At 40.2% G+C, this 13,013-nt stretch overlaps 1 protein-coding gene across 2 annotated transcripts in view; it reads right to left on the reverse strand.

Annotated features, from left to right (window-relative positions):
* LOC140458103 (synapsin-3-like) overlaps window positions 1-12,742 on the reverse strand; it is a 268,932-nt gene extending 256,190 nt beyond the window's left edge. Inside the window, exon 1 of one of the 2 annotated variants that reach the window (XM_072552177.1) lies at window positions 12,632-12,742. The gene's annotated coding sequence lies outside the window, so the exon portion shown is untranslated. Of the gene's footprint in view, window positions 1-1,866; window positions 1,983-12,631 lie in introns of those variants that run through there. The other variant, XM_072552178.1, reaches the window with a different exon arrangement.
* Between the last annotated feature and the right edge of the window lie 271 nt (window positions 12,743-13,013).

A 13,013-nucleotide genomic window follows, 5' to 3' on the forward strand; every position in this document is an offset into this window, starting at 1 on the left:
TGGGTGAACTCAAGAGGTTATCTAACATTCTTACACACTGCGCTAGGAAGAACATATTAATGAACTGGATATCAGAAAAAAACCCAGATCTTTTGGGGTGGCACAGACTCCTAATGGAGCACATCCCCCAAGACTATCTTACAAGTATGGTGCCACCACAGAACAAAGCAATTTAAGACATGTCTGCCCTTTTTAAATTATACAGACACGGACCTATCGGCAATAATGATTAGGCCTTTAGATTTGGTAGTCTGGGGACATCGGGGGTGGGGGGGTGGGGTGGAGGGAGGGGAGGAGGCTTAGTAAATATGGATACAATAACTATTGCTACCATGCATGGGAGCTTTGGTGGAGGTCTGGTGGTGAATGGAGTAATGTAATGTAATGTAATGTAATGTAATTTCATTTCATTTAAATTAAAATAAAATCAAACTAAATGAAGTATGAGATGACTGTAACCTAGAGCAGTAGGTAGATAATTGTTAACATTATTGTAATATCATAATATTGTATTATCTCTATTCTTCTGTATTTTTATTTTTAACCAAAAAAAATTATAAAATAAAAGTAAAAATCTGTCTGATGTGGATTTGCCGACTAACAATCACTTCCATCCACATTCTCCTAGTTTGATTATAGTTGGCCCTCCTCCAATTTAATACCTTCATCCGAGGTCCACTCTTGTTCTTATCCATTGGTGTCCATACATATATGTAATATGTTTTATAGGGCAGCTTTTATTATATTTTATTACTGGTGAATAGATTGCCAAGTTTGTGAGCAGCCTCATGAGTGCCAAAACTGGGCATCAACCATGGCTCAGTGTCAGGGATCCAGGTTCTATTCCAGCCTTGGGCGACTGGCTGGGTGGAGCTTGTATACTTTCCCTTTGTCTCCTCCAGGTGCTCCAGTTTCCTCCCACAGTCCAAAAATGTGCAGGTTAGGTGGATTGGCCGGTGGTGAATTGCTGACAGTGTCCGGGAATGTGCAGGCTTGGTGGATTAGCCATGGGAAATATGGAAATAGGGGTTGGGCCTGGAAGAGATGCTCTTCTGAGGGATACTCTGAGGGATTGTGTGGACTCAATGGACCGAATGGCCTTCTTCCATACTGTAGGAATTCTATCTCCTCATTGGGTCACTGATGTTGGCTTTAGTCCATGATAATATCCATGTTACAGTTCATGAGGAGACACTATTCCATTAACAATATAAGTATGCTGCACAATTTCTCTGAAATTTTGACATTTCACCTGATACTCAGCTGCCCAGGATTGCTGCTTTACATAAAGGACATGGTCACCTAGGTCTTCCATTTCACTCTTCACTTTTGTTGTGCACTGATGATATTACATCATGCAAATTACTTCAGTCACATGTTTGCATTGGAGAAATGAAGGTCGGTCACATTAGGGGAAAGATGTTTGAGAGAAGATTAGACAGTAGTGGTGAAAATCATGATGAGCCTGGACAAAGGTAATAAAGGAGACAATATCCCCATTGGATGAAGGAGTGGGCACCAACTTAATGTGATTGGCAAATAAAGCACCAGTAACATGAAGGAAAAAACCCAATGGATGGTAGGATCTGGAATACACTGCCTGAGGTGTGCGATGGAAGCAGATTCAGTGAGGGATTTCAAAGGAGAACGGAATAATTAACTGAAAAGAAAATATTTCCAGGATGACAGGAAAAAGGAATGGGAGCAGGACTCCAGAGTTTAGATTACAGAAAGCTAGCACGGACTTATCAGGACAAATGACTTCTGGTCTATCATTACATTGTTGCTTAAATGAGCAGAAAATTTAAACTTAATCAAAACAGACTATATTTAATTGTTGAACGAGAGTTTTTTTTCTGGCATTACCTTTTCATCCCTTGATCATTTCCACTGAATGGTCGGTGAAATGATAGATGTTATAACTGACTGCTTCTCAAATGTTCAGAATCTACTGGCTGAATCCTTCACCTGACATCATTAGCAAATGGAGTCTCTTTCCATTAAGGATTATGATAGGGTCCGCCGGTGATGTATTTAAATGTTAGGTGAACCCCTGGAAAAAACCAAAGGTGTGGAAGTTGACGATTCAGCTCTGCAGGCATCTGGTTGTATTTGTTCGACTGATATCCTCGAACATGGTGTCTATCAGGTACAAAATGCAAGCACTCACAGCTACCTGGTTCATGCTGTAGACAGCTTCAGTGGATGACTTGGTATAGCCATAACTACAGTCGCCGAATGTTGTAGGTGTTTGGAAAAGTTGCATTTGTACAATGTACATTTATAGCTTACCTTAAGAATGTGGTCTCTGCTGTAACTTGTTTTCAATTTAGAAGTAGTAGCCATTAAAACATATTACATGGATCAACAGTCACCTTTATTCCTACTGGTAAGACCTTGCTGGAGGCAAATCACAGCTTCAGCATTTTATACAGGCTACTAAAGCCTTGCTAGTAAGGCACAGTCTACTCCCATAACTTCTCAAATAGCTCTGGACAGAAATATTTCCAACTTTAGTAATGGATGGTCAAAGAAAATGAAGAAATCAATTCAAACTGTGGAATTAAAGATGCAAAGCTTGAACAGATGTCCCAGGGCAAGGATTAGTCAAGCCCTGTACATTTGATTCCAGCCAGGTAGCAAAGTTTCACTTCACTTTGTCTTGTCAATCAGAAAAGGACACATTTATGCCTAGAATTGTGACCTCGGACAAGGCCTCCCATATTATGTAATAATCCAGAACAAGAGCACCAAATTATATTACAATCTGGTTAGGGACAGGCAGTTATTTATTCTTAAAAGTAGACAAAAGGAGAGGTTGTGGGGACCTTCAAAAGACAAGAATTTCACAAGATTCCACAGTTTTAAACAACAATATTTTTCTATTTAAGTTAGGTCAATCATATAATTTACATGTACAAGTTATTTCTAATGTCCATAGCTAATATCATAAATGTCACAATATACCATGATCAAATACCCCACAGTGAGTATTAATTACAAAATGTGATCAAAACAGATTCCACAGATCGCTCAGCAACTCCCCCTAGACGTTATAGACACAGTAGGTCATCAAATCTCATTCAAGTTCCCAAGGAATTGCAATCTCCACTTTTGTTGATCTACCATTTAAACTCCATTTCAAGAGTCATTTCTTCCTGCCTCATTGATTGCTCCTTTTCAGGTCATTCGCCATCCTTTTCTCTGTCTTCGCTCCTCTGGATTCAAACTGCAACCCAGTATTCATCCTCAAGCACAATTCCAGCTCTTCACTAACAGCCAGCATCACTGAGCCAGACCTAACCCTACATCCTCAAGCCCCAACCTCCCCCTCTTGGAGTTGCACTAAAGTAATCATACTCATAAGTTGCTTTGCAGCCCCTTACGCATTGCCACAAACACACAGCCACTGACCTTCCCACTTAATCAGCTCTCCACCCCTCCGAATCCTGACTCCAACTCTTAACTGTCTAAAGCCTAAAACTTCTTCCTGTTCTTCACTCCTTACTGCATCCCACTGCCCAGAATCGGTGTAGTCACGATGTCTTCCCAGCATGCCAGCTAACTGCCATATTTGTAAAAGACTGTCTGGATTTCTCTCCTATAATAAACAAACCGTGTCCTTGAAATTCTTTTCAGTGACCTACCGAACTGTGTCAGGGACCTATTGAAAACATTTTTGTACTAAACCCCTCCCCAATTGCTGGGCAGAATTAAATGTCACCAGGTCATAATTCTAGGAATTGAGTTTACTTTTCACACATAATGCTGGTTTCCCTGGTACAATTTTATACATTGCAATTGGATTTTGTGACTCTAACCAGACCTTAGACTGAAATCCATCTGAACCCAATGGCTTAACGGTCTGCAGCTTCAAACATTTGTTAATTTCCACTTCCCTGGTGATTGTAAATTTTATAGAGTTCCTCTTTACCTTCCAATATCTGAAGCAGCTTTTTCTGGTATTCCATATATTCTCTACAGCAAAGACCAATGAAAAATACCCATTCAGTTCAACTGCCACCTCCTTACTTTCCATTGATCATTCTCCAGATTCACTTTCCATAGCATCAACTCTTACTTTGTAATTCTTATTTATTTAATTATCAAAAGTTACACTTAAATCGGTCTTTATTTCTAGCCAGCTTTTTCTTGCACTCAATTGTTTCCTTCCATTATCATTAAAGCTTTAGTCATTCTTTGCTTTCTTTTACATTCTGTCCAATCTTCTGACCTGCTACCCATCCTCGTACAATTATATGCTTTCCTTTAAATCTGATACTACCTTTAACTTTTTAAAGTTAACCACAGACAGCAGGTCCTTCCCATAGAATTTTGTTCTCGTTAGAAAGAATCTATTCAGTGAATTCCAAAATAGTCCCTTTAAAGAAAATATCATCTGCTGCATCTCTATATCCCTCAACGTAATTTGCCAGTACTTCCATGGCCTCAAATATAGTTAATTAAAAATTTAAAATACTAATCTTGGATCTACTCTTCTCTCCCTGAACGGAAGTTAAAAATTTGCTGGTGTGATGAAAGCTGCTTCCAAAAGGTGAGTTCATGGAGATAATGAATTAATCCAATCTCATTGCCCAAGACCAGGTCCACTGTTATGCATCTTTGTATAACTTCCAAACTCTTATTACCAAATCTAATTTCATCACAGTAGCTAATTGGAAAATAAATTGAATAACTAAAATATTTCTTTGTGACTGCAGTGGCAGCTGTATTAATTTTGCAGCAGGTACAAGTTGGCTGTTATTTTCATATACCACATCTGGGCCTCCTGTGTGAGCCCTTTTAAATGCTGATTGCAACCTTTCCAAAGATTAAAGATTAACTGCACTTCCTGTATATCTTTATTTCTCTTAACTTTTAGAAAATGATTTTGGGTATTATTATTTTGTCAACATCTCTGCTTACATCAAATTTGTAACACGCTAGATTATTTACAATTGTATCGGAAAAGATGGTGTAAATTCCTGAAGACATTTTCCCAGCTGGTAACCAGCTCAGAGGTTTCCCAGTCACAGTGCATCAGAATTTCTCTACACTCCATACATTGAATGTCATGGGACCTACAAGTCTGATGACCTGCTTTAGTGCTGACACAATCTAGCCTTGGGCCTTTCCACAAGTTCATGATACTTACAAGATGAGGTAGGCCACTCAGACCAGCTTTATTCAACCATTCTAGTTTCATTTTAAAAAAATTAAAACAAATTGTTTACTTATGCAATTAATGACTTACTTTAGAGAGATCGAGGATACTTTTATAACGCAGGAGTGAAGCATCTTAAGTAAAATGGCTACAAACTCTTGGCCTATACAATATGCTTAGCAGCCTAACAGTTTCTCAATTATTACTTGATTCTAATCAAATAGATTCTCACTTTCATCCCTCAAATACAGCACTTTCCTCCATTACTACTGCAGTTTGTTTGTTCAATATTGCCATTTCATCCTTTTTTTCCTCTTTAATACCTTTCCTGTACACTTGTAATGAAGGTCTTCAAGTTCCCGATCCTATTCTTCTTTAAGGCAGGTCTTTTTTTGTTAATAATCTGTTTTTCGAATCAAGCTGTTCTGGAGCAAGTGGAACTTGAATCCGGGCATGTCCAGGGGTAGGGACACTACCACTGTGCCACAAGAGTGCCCTAAGTCAAAACATCCAAGATGGGACATGAACTCACAATCCCTGGCTTAGGAAGCCAATGTCTTATGATAGTGTGAGCTGCAGGTTCAATGACCTGTCATTTACCAGACGATATACACTTACACATGCTTCCTATCTGATTCCTACAATTCCCAATCTATTCTATACTCCAGTGTTATTTGAGCAAGCTAATATTTCAAGTCTAGATGATTCTTCATCAGAGGTCTGAAGGGTCATCTAGACTCGAAATATTAGCTTGCTCTCTCGCAATGGATGCCTGACCTGCTATGATTTCCAGCATTTTTTGTTCACAACACAGATTCCAGCATCTGCAATAATTTACTCCTCCAGCACTATTGTTTTTCACCTTGTTTCTTCTCTCAAAACGTGGTGCCCACCCCCTCAAAGTAGTTTAAACTCTCCACACAGCACAAGTCAACCTTCCCCTAAAGGATACGAATATCATCTCAGTTACAGTGCAAACCATCCAAAACCTGCCAAAGAATTGGCAGCAATGTATAAAACTGTCAGGAAATTTCTACCCAATGTCTAAAATTCAGGAATGAAGAACATAATTTCCCTTTCTCTGTTTTTTTTGTATTAACAAAAAAATCTGAAAGAGATTAAAACTTTTAAGAAAATTCTGTGTTGTACCTGCTCATCACCTCACAACCTTATTTACACAAAAGAAAATAAGTCTTATTCATGGTGTCATACATAAATGAAAACGGGTCCTGCTTCATCCTTATAGCCCTGCTCTGTACTAGTTTCAACACACAGTATCGGGTATTTAGAAAATAAAACTTTACAAAATTTTCCAAAATGAACTACGTACATTAATCTCTTTTGACATAGTCGGGTAACTTATAGATTAAACTTCACTGGATTGGATGCAGTTTTTCACCCTGTTTATTGAGGACAATGTCAAACTGAATCCACCCTTAAAATGAAGCAAGTTTTTATTATTTGTATTTAAAACCTGTACCACCCAGATATCATAAACCTGAGTTTTAAAAAGCCATTCAGACCAGGAGATGCTTTCAGTTGTTCAGGGTGTAAGTTTACACTCTATCCACTGCCATCTGTTTGTTCCCCGTTTATCTGACTCTACAGTAATCAGTGGAAAGGTCAAGCTCACTGTGCCTCAAACTGTGACAATGCACAGCGGGGTATCAAACAAACAGCTCTCATGGGCACTCTTGTTGAATAGCTGAACAATGCTGAAAAAAATATAATCTTTTAATTTGTTATTCATAAATGACATTCTGGATAATATTCGCTGTGATACTGTGCAGTTGGGTCCTGCACAATTTTTTAAATAGACCATATAGGAAAGAAAATAAATTGCTAATGCAGGTTTCATTTTCACATGAAAATAATGAAAACATATTTTAAATCCCTCCAGGATCTGTGATCCAGATAAAAACAAAAATTGCCGGATCATCATTCACCTCACATCTATAACGAGAACATGCAGATTATGACAATTATCTCTTTTCTAAAATATGCTGATGAATCTTCTGCATTTTTGTTGCTTACTTTCCCCTTTGTCCTTCAGGTCTATAATATTTGCGGTTCTGTCTCTTTGTTAATTTCTGGCAACAGGTCAGCTCACTTCAACCTCTCCATTTATCATTTAGGCTTCTTCCATAAGATTGCTGCCTGGTCTTTAACAGATTGGCTGATGTCCATATACCATTAGAATTGGGCACAACATTTAAAAAAATACACTTACCTTTATAAAGCACTCTTAAAGATCAGAAATGCATGACATTCAACATAGATTTTCTGAAATGCGGTTCTTATTGCAATGTAGCAAATTATTCACAGTAAGATCCCAGAGGCCACTAAGTAAGCATGCTTTCTAAGCAGCATTAATTGAGGGGGAACTACTCTTCAAATCGTACAATGGGATCATATGCACCAGGCTTATCCAACCACCAGCCTGCAGGGACCTATGTGATCAAAAAGCTATTGTACAAAATATAAGCATGTGCAACTGTGAAATCTTCCATGAAGCTGCTCCTCCAATCAGAGGTCACTTCTCTCCCACATTTACTGCTTTTTAGTTCACTATCTGAATCACCTTTGATTAAGGGATCAGGGTACTGTAATTGGTTTAAGGCTGTGGGTAGGGTAGGAGTCTGCGGGAAGGGCACTGGGAGGTTTTCAGTGAAACTCTGTCTTGAGAACGAGGGAACTGGAATGAAAAACAATTTCCCTTTCTCTGTTCTTTGTATTAACAAAACAGTATGAAAGAATTTTCTTTAAAAATTTAATCTCTATGTGTTGTACCTGCTCGGGTTGGGAAGGGAAAGACAGTGACAGTTGGGGCCATCAGGAGGGGAAGCAGAGTATGAGTCGGCCATTAGGGTGGTGATGGTTCCAGACATAGAGTCTGAGAGATGTACAGCATGGAAACAGACCCTTCGGTCCAACTCATCCATGCCGATCAAGCATCCAAAAGTAATCTAGTCCCATGTTGGCTAGAGGAGGTGGGGGGGCAGAAGACTGGAACCATCAGAAAACTTTTCTCTTCCAGAAATCTTTGTCGTTCTCAAGCACTGTTAATAATGAAGAGCTTTTTGTTACATTGGTTACATTCAATCACAATGCTCCAGCCGGCTAAATCAGGGGATTGCTTGGATACGGTCCCTTTCCAACCACAGGTACTGCTCATCAGCAATATTTACCACAGACCTCTCAAGTCAGGGGTTATAACTTGAACGTATGCATGCATATGGAGATACGACTGTGTGGGACAAGGTTGGCGAGTAGAGGGGTGAATGAGAGAGTGATTAACAGAAGCTTGAGTGAGTGAGCGACTGAAGGAGGGGTAGTTTTGATAATCAGTGGTCAGAGAGGTTATTGGGCTGGTGGGTGATTTGGAATGGGGGTGGGGGAGAGCAGTTGGGTGAGTAAATGACTGGGGAGAGGGAGTGCTGAGAAGGGACGGGTGAAGAGGTGGGTTGGATTGGACTGGACTGGACATACCAACTCACTCTTCCTCCACACCCCACTCACATGCTAACAAGATCAAAGAATGCCTGTTCAAAGACGAATCAAAATCAGTGTTAATCCTGAGCTCAACCCTGGTCTCCACTTGTTTTTGCTGGTCATCAGGACCTGGAGTCTCATCATTTATTTTCTCTCCAACTCTGCCCTCTTAACCAAAAAAAGGGAAATAAAAGGGCTTCATTAGGTAACTCTGTTGCTTGGTAGTTTTAAGTGGTCATTGTTACTAATTACTCATGTACAGTCAGACTCCTATTTCTTGTCATGAAAGCAACGTACTGCAGATGCTGGGAGTCTGAAATTAAAATGGAAAATGCTGGACAGACTCAGCAAGTCTGACATGATCATTCACTCTGTTTCTCTCTCCACAGAAGTGTCAGACCTACTGAGTTTCTCCAGCAATTTCTGCCCCTATTTTTTTCTATCCTAACCCAACATCAAGACCTGGAATTGCTACCGTCATAGACGGTTGACAGAAATCTACCCATGACTCATGGAGTATTCATTCTGGTCAGAAGCATTAGGTCAGGTGTCTTTGTATACATCTGCCACCAGATGTGGTACTGCTGGAACTGACCAAGCTTCTCAACACACTGACCGTCAATTTCAAGCACCAATGGCTGGCATGTATGTAAATTTGACTAAAAACAGCCATTCCCTGTGTTTTTTTGTTGAGGGAAAAATATAGCCCTCAAGCGTTTTTATATCCATTTCACAAGGGAAAATTCTTCTCTGTACATTTATTACCTCAGCATCACTTTTGCTCCCCAGAGTTTTTCTGCCTCATTTAACAACTCCAGCTCAGGCAGATTTAAGCATTCTAAATGAACAGTTCCCTATTCAGAATGATGGCTGGAACTCCCCTCCCACCTCAGCAGTACTGTGAAATCCAGAATTCTTTTCACTAGCTCCACAGAGGAGAACCAATAGGGTCAGCTGAAGCAGAGTGTGTAATCTTTTATCTACATTAATAGCGCTAACGACATGTTCATCCATCAAACACAACCCGGAAGAAACTGCAACCTCAAAACACAAGGAATATCGATTCAGAATGCTCTGACTGAGTTCATTCGCTCAAACACACTGATCATTTATTTGGAATTATTTTAAAAAGGCAGTGTTGCTATGGCAACCTGCCTTGCAAGATACACCATCACTGAAATAAGGCTGAGGAGGGGCAGAAGGTGTTGCAAAGCCGTCATCTGATAGTAAATGTTGTTCACACACCCCCCTCCTCCACCAGTTTTTCCTTCCCCCTTAAAAGGGCAGTGGTATTGTTAGGACAGTGTTCTACTAGCTCAATCGTTTGAAAATTACTGAGTGTTGAGACATTTCAGCAATGGAAGGAAGAAAGCTGCCTGATCCCACACAAAGTGTAGTTACCACTGAGACTCACTGGATAGTGGCCAAGAGTAGGATTGTCCTTCTCTCTAGTTCTGGGCTGACAAGAAACAAAATGCTCCATTGGAAATTAACCAAACAAGCAAAGTGTTCAGATTACGTTGATAACTGTGTACAGGTCACCCTCTTTGTCAAATGTTTAGAGGAAAGGCTACAACAAGAGCCTGACACTACCCCATCAGAGAGTAAAACAAAGAATTCCTGATGCTTGAAATGTGAAACAAAAACTGAAATTGCTGGAGAAACTCAGCAGGTATGGCAGCTTCTGCGGTCAGAAAACAAAGTTAAAATTTTGAATCCAGTGACCCTTTCAGTAGTTTTGAATAATACTAATAATAGCCTACCCAGAAAGACCATGAGTCTGCCATGTGATACAGGTACCAGTCTGTTCCTCATTAGAGCAGTGAAACCAAAAACAGGTTGTGCCTGACTGCTTGCAGCATCAGCTGTTTTATTGTGAAACCTCACCCCAGGCATTCAAGCACAAGGATATATTCACGTATCACAAAATATGTGGGAATGCTTCCATTTTTAACTCAAGAATACTCCACAATGTGTTCTAAGTGCTTCCTGGCAGTGTGTCTATTTATATCAGGAATGGGGAAAATTGTGGGAGTGCTTCATGCTGAAAATTGTTCCCAATTTGCATTGAAACCATGCATGAGAATTAGAAATGTACCATATGCATTATACTGGAATCTGTCTGAACCACCATTTTCTAATGAGATTTGTATTGTGTTCAGAAATTGATTTACACCCATGGTCTGTCACTACAGTTCATCTCAACAGTACTGCAAGGGGATCATGGATGCTTTGTATGGCATTTCCCAAGGAAAGGTGCTAATCTGAAAGCACGGATTATCATCAAAACTTTCTCATGTCCTCTTGTCAAAGGAGGGTACCATTTCTAATGAATTAGAAACCGGCTTCCCCCAGATCTCTGTCTATCAGTTAGTTATTAGACATCCAAGGAAGATTTTAGTGAGATTAGAGAAAACCCGTGCTGAATAAAATGCAGTGTGTCTCCTGAATACAAAAAGGATCAATTGGAAGCTAAATGTTTTGTGTTAGCTCCTTTGCATCAAACTAGCAATGAGAAGTCAAATTAAAGAGTCTCATTCTTAAAAAAATTGTTTCACCAGAATTTAAAGTCCCCTGGAGTTTCTCTGGTACTAACAACTTCTGGCAGCTGTGGCTCCTCAGCCAAGTGTTCCCCTCATGTGGGAGTCCAGCTGCTATTCAGTGTTGGAGCCAAATCCAGATCTATCTCAAAGGTACCCACACTTGTTCACCAACAACCATTGGTAGACAACCAGGTGCAGGGACGCTGAGAGAATTCTTTAACCTAAAAGCAAAATACTGCTGAATACTGGAAATCTGAAACCAACATGGAGAAACTCAGCAGCTCCGAGCAGCACCTGTGACTTTTCAGAAGAAGTCATACCTCTCTCTCTCTGCACAGATGCTGCTAGGCATGCTGAATTTCTCCAGCACTCCAGACTCCTTCACCCTTTGGCATGGTTGATCACAATAAATTATTAACTAAAACCATTGATCGAGATCCTCCAAGTCTCATTCATTCCCACAGAACATGGAGAATAGAATATTCACAAATCCAGGCAATTGCTTAACGTGGACGCAGCACTGTATCAATGGGTAGGATTTCCATAGTCGTGCCCTCACTGGAACAACACTATCACTGGCTGTTTCTCAACCTGAGGAACTCAAACAGGTTGTAAATTCATAGGGAAAGTCAGCTGAACAACGATAATCTTCCAAATAGAAAACAAAAGGGGTTCCTTCAAATCATTAGCTTTAGTTCTTGAGCAGTGCCCTTCAAAAAAGTAGAATATTCTTAAAATACATTGTGTGTGTGTGGGGGGGGGGGGGAAGGGGGGAATTGAGGAGTGCTGCTGTCTTCATTCTGCAGGGCAATGTTGCCGCATCTCATTAATCCCCAGCAAGCTGTCATGTTCAGTCCTATACCGATTACAATGCTTGACAATGATCAGCAGGGCAGACACACTACAAACCCTCCCCACACACCTACACAAAATAAAACACACCGCTCGCTCTTCTCAAAGTACTGCCTCTGACATTGTATGTTCACGATAGTGGGAGCACAGCTAGTAAAACAATCACAGCTTGTTTCCAACCTCCACCACCAAATCGTTTCAGAAACTAGACAGCTTCCTGCCCACATTCCTAATTGCAAGAAGTGTTAGTCTTCAACCAGTTCCCGGCCATTCGCTTATAAATTGTTATTTTTAAAATCAAAATTAATGCATCCATAGCAAAGAGATACCTCATTAAAATCGAAATCGCGGTGAAAAAATTGCATTCTGTGCAGTGCACAAGGTTTAGATTGCAAGATACAACATACTTCATGTCATTTCTTAACATGTACAGTAAGGTTTTAGAAACTCTCAAAGCACATAAATATGTTTCATTTACAGCAGCACACCCAATAACTTCGATATCAAAGAAAATCTCCAGCCATGCCCTATGATGCTGAAAGACTGTCTCACATATTTCTACATTGTCTTCATATCTCACCTCTTCTGCACTATCGTCCCTGTGCCGATCTGTGCACTGTAAAAGGACTGTGCGGGAGACCCTCCCACAATACAGCTCTCTCCGAGCTCTTACACACTCTCTATCAGTACTACACCCCCACCCCACAAAACCCCAGTGCAAACTGGGAGTCTGCAGTGACTTCATTTCTTCCCCTCCCTTTCAGCCAATCAGCCAATTGCAACATGTACCGAATTAAATTATGCTTCCCTCCCCATAGTCGTATTAGATACTAGACAGTCATTTATTATGCAGGAAGATAACCTGGGCCATTTGCTTGGGTCTCACCAGCAATTATTTAACTGCTGAAAGCAAAACATGAACACATTATCTTCTCCCTTGCTGTCCAGTAATGTGACCCGAC

This window comes from Chiloscyllium punctatum, chromosome 32 (assembly GCF_047496795.1).
Source record: "Chiloscyllium punctatum isolate Juve2018m chromosome 32, sChiPun1.3, whole genome shotgun sequence".
In the NCBI taxonomy this organism is placed as follows: Eukaryota; Metazoa; Chordata; class Chondrichthyes; order Orectolobiformes; family Hemiscylliidae; genus Chiloscyllium; species Chiloscyllium punctatum.